Here is a 7,027-nt window from a genome sequence, read left to right as displayed (position 1 = left end):
TCTGCTTGACTCAGACATATACTAGATATTGCACATAAGGGAAACTATGGGACCTATGTTTCTTTGGGCCTGGCTTACTTCACTTAATATAATTTTTTCCAAGTCTTTCCATTTCCTAACAAATGGGGCACTGTCATTCTTTCTGATGAAGGCATAGAATTCCATTGTGTATATATACCACATTTTCTTGATCCATTCATCTACTGAGGGGCATCTGGGTTGGTTCCATATCTTAGCTTTAGTAAATAATGCTGCAATAAGCATAGTTGTGCTGGTAGCTTTAGTGTGGTCTTGTTTGTAAACATTTGGGTAAATGCCCAGAAGTGGGATTGCTGGGTCATAGGGGAGCTCTATGTGGAGTCTTTTGAGGAACCTCCACACTGCAATCCAAAGTGATTGAACAAGTTTACACTCCCACCAACAATGCAGTAAGGTTCCCTTCTGTCCACATCCCCTCCAGCATCTGTTGTTATTAGAGTTCTTTAGTTTAGCCATTCTAACTGGTGTGAGGTGGTATCTTAATGTTGTTTTGATTTGCATTTCTTTTATGGCTAGGGAGGTTGAGCATTTCTTCATGTGTCTTTTCGCCATCCTTCTTTCCTCTTCAGAGAAGTTTCTCTGTAAGTCTTTAGCCCACTTATTTATTGGGCAGTTGTTTCTTTGAGGATTTGTTGTTGGGGGATTTAATTTTTTGAGTTCCAGGTATATTTTAGATATGAGACCCTTGTCCATTGTATGGCTAGTGAAGATCTTCTCCCAATCCGTGGGCTTTCTTGATCTTGTTAGCTATGTCCTTTGCCAAAGGCAAAGCTATTAAAGAGACTGTTACTCACAAATGTATTAGTCTCTGACAGATTACACTCATCTTTGGAAAACAGATTTCATCTTTTGCATTTTCTTTTTTCTATAAGAAAGATAATATCTGTTCAATATAAATGTTCAGAGTGGGTCAACAAGTATAAATATAGAACTGTTTTAGGAACAATGTTCACATTTTATAAATTTCAAGAGATTTGTTTGATCTGTCATTTCTTTTTATTGTCATCTTTGAATACTTGTACAAAGGAGTTGCAATCTAAAAAAGTAGTTTATGAATACAGTGCATCTTGATTAATGTCATCCCTTTGAACATTCTCACCCCTTCTCTCAATATTGTTTTGTAGGATATATACTAAAAATTCTTGACTGCATTCTCCTCTTTTCTCTTCATTTGTCTACCAATTTCCACTTGACCTGCCCCTGCCCCTTTCAAATACCAAATTTCTGGTGTTTATTTTGTTGAACTTTGACTTTACCTTTCTAAAATTTATATTATTTGAGTTCTCCCTTGAATCTATCTATTTCAGTTAATGGATTTGTATTTACTTATATAACCTAACATATTTATTTTGAAATTTATAAGCTAAATCTAGCTGTCATGTATGAGGGAAAACATGTATCCTGGGTCTCTCTGGGCCTGACTTACTTCACTTAATAATTTTTTTCCAGGTCTTTCCATTTGATCTGTCAATTTTATGTCCTCTGTACAGAATCATGATTTATATTAGAGGCAATTTCATGGTTACTAAGTATTTTTGGTGTTACCACAAATGAGACTATATTGAGGCTCTTCACTATGAGAAACTTGGCCCTTATTTAGTCAACCTCCCAATTAAGAATTACTTTGCACTTGTATCTAGTGATGTTTTGATAATGGGGGAAACAATAGTAAACAAACACCTTTTCCTAAAAATGGAATAACTATTTATAGACAGGAAGAGAATAACAGGCCTTGTATGCCTCTCCAATGAACAAAAAGTGGCTGGATATGAATATACAACTTGGGGAAAATGTTTATGTCTACATTCCATCTAATTCCTATTTTCCTGTAGTTATTTAATTATAATTCCTTTCAAAACTCTGGTGCATTCTTAGGGCAATTGCCTCTACATGTTGTCTTCCTTTAAGACAAAAGTAAATAAAAAGGAAAAAAAACTTCAATTTTAAAACCAAGAGAGTCATTTTATTTTTTCCCATTGATTTTAGAAAGATTGCCTTATACCACTACACAATACACACTATTTTTTAGAAAGACTCCAGTTTTCTGACCAGTCTGCATTCCAACAAGTCTAAATTCTAATCCCTTGAAACTCTCTCTATAGGAAGCTACATGAATTACTATTTTGATTATATGCACATGAATACAAAATCAAAATTTATTATATATTATACATATTTAATTACATTTACTATAATATATATTTGATTATATAATCAAATCATATTATATTATATGTATTTGAATATATTATATATAACTGATCATATATGTGTGTGTGTGTGTGTGTGTGTGTGTGTGTGTGTGTAGAAAGAGAGAGTGCAAAACATTCCTTAAAAGGTTTCACTATGATTTGAAACTTTGGCCATGTTTAAGTTTCAATCATGGGCATAAAAATTTGATGTTTTGCTTCACTAAATTTTAGACATTGAAGCACACATTCAATATCTTCTTCAGATCAGTTTTTACTAGAGAAAGTAAGGCACTGAGGGTTCATGATAACACATCAAACCATGATGAACCAAAGCAATTTTATTTTTGTTGACCATTGCTCCAGGTCATTTTGATTTAATGAGTAGTAATCCTACTTAAAAATATGTTACAGGGAGCAAGGTGCCTGCTGGGAGTCAGCAGCCCTGCATGGACAGATCAATATGCATCGTGTGCTTTCAACCATTCAATAATCGATTCACCCTTGTTATGAGAAAATAAATGCCAAAGTCCCTAAAGTTAATTTCTGAAGAGAGCCTTTACAAGCCTATCAGATTATTAAAAGTTTCCATGGCTTATTTTCTGTTTATTTGTTCCTGAAATCTCCATGCTGCATCTCACAAAATCCCATTCAAAAAACTGTAAGAGATCCTAAAGGCACATTCCAGCAGGAAGACTGGATACATTTCCTTTCTATCATCGAAGTACAGAAAGCTTATTTAGACTAAAGCATTTTACAGACTTGACTTTTTCTCCTCCCTCTAGTCTTACTTTTAAGTATACCAGCTGAATTTAATAAGCTATCAAATAAGGCTTTCAGCAGGCTTAACTATAAGATGTCAGATCTTCTTCTTCATGTGTTATTCAGTAATTTTCAATTTCTCAAATTTGTGCATTAAAAAGAAGATAATGTATTCTTTAGACTAGTCAAAATTTTCAAAAGTCTTAGTTATATGCTGTGGGCTTTCAACATTTTCTTGTTACCATAGAAATGGGTTTACGAAGGACTAAATCTGTGCAGCATAATCACAAACATTAAATTGGCATATAAAAAGCATTCCAGCCTAGCATCTCTACTGTCTATGCTAATGATTTTGTTGCTTTTATAGCAGTTTCTTACCAAGCTGTAATTCATTCCAGGAACCTAAAACAATGTCTCTCACTGAACAAAATTGCAGGGGAATGTCTATAACCTGTGTACCATATTTCTGTTAGCTAGCTGAGCTCTCAGCACTTGATATTGTCATATTAATGAGTTTTGTGAATTAAAAAACCAACCCAGAAAACTATATATGCATACATCAGCCCATCAGATGTAATTTGACTTCCGTTTGTAAGATGTAAGTGGTAAATGATATTAATTTCCTTGAATCTCAATCACATTGTCATTTAGCAGAAGCCAATTAAAAGTTTCTCTTGGTGGATAAAAAGATCCTTGGTCCTTTAAATTTACTAAATTTAGTTCCTTCAGACCTTTATTGTCTCCTCTAAAACAGCAGGTAAACAATGCTGAGCGTAGCTAGTGTTCCATGTGGTGAAAATGTGTACAAAACAATTCAAGCTATTCATCTCAGTATTTTTAGGAAAGCTTATATTTGTTCATCTGATATAAAGTTCAGTTGGGATTCCCAACCATTCTATTTTAATGGCTAAAAACCTTAATTTCTCTCCCTTTAGATTAAGAAAACAGATGTTCTATTCCACTGCCTACCCAAATTGAAGTTAATTAAATTCTTTCTTGTAACTAAAACTAGCAAGAATCTAAAATTAACACCTACGTTAATTCTTCTGTGTGTCATCTTTCACTGTAATATTCTTGTTGAACAGACATTGTTCAGAAACTTTTCAGTTAATTATGGAGAACTAGTTTCACTTGAGCTGATGTCAGTGGTGTTACTTTTATTCTTACAGAAATCAAGTCACTTCTGCAATAAACATAGAAGTCACTACATTCAATTCTTCCTTTGCAGTCAAAGAAAATGTCCAGGATCATTTGTCAAACTCATCAAGTATGTTCTCACACTCTTAGTTGAAAAGCAAGGTCAAAGAGCATCAAACTTAGTGATTACTTCGCAATTGTCCTACAAAGTATCTACCCCTTCTCTTTTTAAAACAATTTTTCTTCCCTTATTCTGTTGGATCTAGGGAGGTTCAATCCATCCCACCAATGAAAAGCTTTCATTTGTGTTTAGCAGACAGGAATTTTGCCCTAGGGAGCTGCAGATTGTATGGGAGGGCACAAGATCTACAGTAGATCCAATTAAGTTTTTCAAAACTAGGAAATTGTTTTCTCTTTATCTCTATAATTGGTATTGTAATTATATAAATATGGTGCTTCTGGTGGAAAAAAAGCCAACATGAGAGATTATAGGGCTAAAAAATGAGGAAATGTCGGAGTTATAATGGCAACATTTCAGTCAGTAAGGTGAACCAATTGACTTTAGGCTGGTTTATTCATATTTTCTTCCACAGACAATGAAAAAAGACCACAGTTAGTGTTACAATTAAAAACCACCCCACAACCTATACAAACTTCAATGCATCGAGTTGTACACAATGAATATATAAGGTAATTTGTACGCTTAAAAATATTTTTAAAAATTCAATTTCTCAAAATTCAGTCTTAAAATAGGTGTGTCACCTATTCACACATTCTTTTTAAAAAATCTTTTTTTGTTTGTTTGTTTCTTGGTGTCTTTCTTAGGGCTTAAACTCAGGGCCTGGGCACTGTTCTTGTGGTTTTGTGCTCAAGGCTAGTGCTCTGACATTTGAGCCACAACTCCATTTCTGGCAGTTGTGGTAGTTAACTAGAAATAAGACTCTCATGGGCTTTCCTGCCCAGGCTGTCTTCCAACCACGATCTCAGATCTCAGCATTCTGAGTAGCTAGGATTATAGGTGCACAGCCTAAAAGATACGCTTGGGTACAAACATTTTTAAAAGTAGCTGAGAGTGTGGCTCAGTAGTAGAGCATTGGCCTTGTGTTAAATCCTAGGGAAAAAGGAAGAAATCTTTTAAAAAGATACCTACCAGAATAATTTCATTACTTCCCTAGTTTTCAGTCATTTTTTTCTCCTCACAATTACAACTACCCATGAAATACCAGTTACAAATAACATAGTCTTTATCTGCTTATAATATATAATTACATATACATTTATTTATGGAGGGTCACTGTGACCTTTTTGTGGCAGTAATGAGAAATATTTCTAGCTCCTAAGATGATTACATTCAAGTAGATGAGCAAATTAATCAAATAAAAAGATGGAATTTAAGACATTATGTTAACAGTCCCAATTTATTAAAAAAATCTTAATGGAATAAGATGAAGTTAAAAATGAATTTTTAAATTTACAAATAAAGCAAATTCCCTTTCACACAGTTTATTCCATTGAAAAGCTTACATCCAAAGTCATGTTCATCACTCATATTTTTATTAGTACTAAAAGTGCAATTGTAAAAGTTAAGGGCACAACTTGAACTAGCATCTAACTCTCTGTTAAAATATGTAATAAAATGACAACCTGAGCATGAAGCAAAAAAGGTAAAACTTTCAGCACATGCAAAATAGTCTCTCAGTACTTATACACCAGGAAGCATATATAGTATGTCTTTAAAACTGTTTCCTAGATTAAATATAGGCAAACTTTTCTTAACTCAATGTTCTCCCATTATCTCTTTAAATCTTGATATCCTTGAGATCAGTTTAACCCCTCCCTCCAAAAATTTTAAGTATGTGCACATCACATATCAACTATTAGTACTAATGAAGATGAAGTATAATTTAACACTTAAGGGCTTTTATAGATAGATAGATCTATTTCACTTTGCAATGATGGGCAAATTAATTCAGTTCTCTAAGGATCCGTGTCTTTATTCATAAAGGGAGCATAATAAATCTGAACTGCTTGGTTGGGAAAAAAATTAAATAAAATGAAATATAGTTCAAAGAGTCTTACCCAGGTTACTTAGTTATGAGCAATGGTGAAAAACTTCACACCAAACAGGAGCAGCACTGGCAGATAAGTTGTACTTCTCCAACCATCTTTGTGTCCCATGTGAGTTGTAAAGTATTAGTACCAGTAAGTTAAAAGTATTCCCTCTGGAATAGTCATACTGAAAAATAGACAACATGGCTTTCATTTAAAAATTTAAATTCAAATTGGACTCCTAGAGGTTTTTTTTTACAAAAATCTCATAATTCTTCCAAATGGTTCTCCAAACTAACTACTTTTTCCTACAGGGCCTTTCCCAAGCTTTCAGGTTTAGATGATCCTATCTTTGGATTCTCACAAGGAATAAATTCACCATAGCTCTAATGCAACTTTGGTGTGACCAGAATTGTGTAACAATTCTTTAGAAAGAAATTAAATTTAGAAGAGAATGGTATACATACATTAAATCAAGTGACAGTGTACATTCTAAGACAAATACCAAAATGTTGGAATTTGTAAGAAATAATTTAGCACATTTCCTGGAGTCCTAAATTCAAAGGTATGTATAGTACAACCACAGATTGCTTAGAAGAGTGATTCTTGCCACTAATATTGAGGGTCATATAACCAATCCAAAGATTGTGTTAAAAACACACTATAAGACAGGGACTCATCAAGAAAGAGAACTATAGTCCCATTTCTTTGATGAACAATGATGCAAAACTTCTCAACAAAATTTTGGCAGATCAACTTCAACAATTCATCCAAAAAATCATACACCACGATCAAACAGGATTCATTTCAGGGATGCAAAGCTGGTTCAATATACACAAATCAATTAATAT

This window comes from Dipodomys ordii, unplaced genomic scaffold (genome assembly GCF_000151885.1).
Source record: "Dipodomys ordii isolate 6190 unplaced genomic scaffold, Dord_2.0 Scaffold59, whole genome shotgun sequence".
In the NCBI taxonomy this organism is placed as follows: Eukaryota; Metazoa; Chordata; class Mammalia; order Rodentia; family Heteromyidae; genus Dipodomys; species Dipodomys ordii.
The sequence above is the reverse complement of the archived record's forward strand: the minus strand, read 5'-3'. Positions refer to the sequence as shown.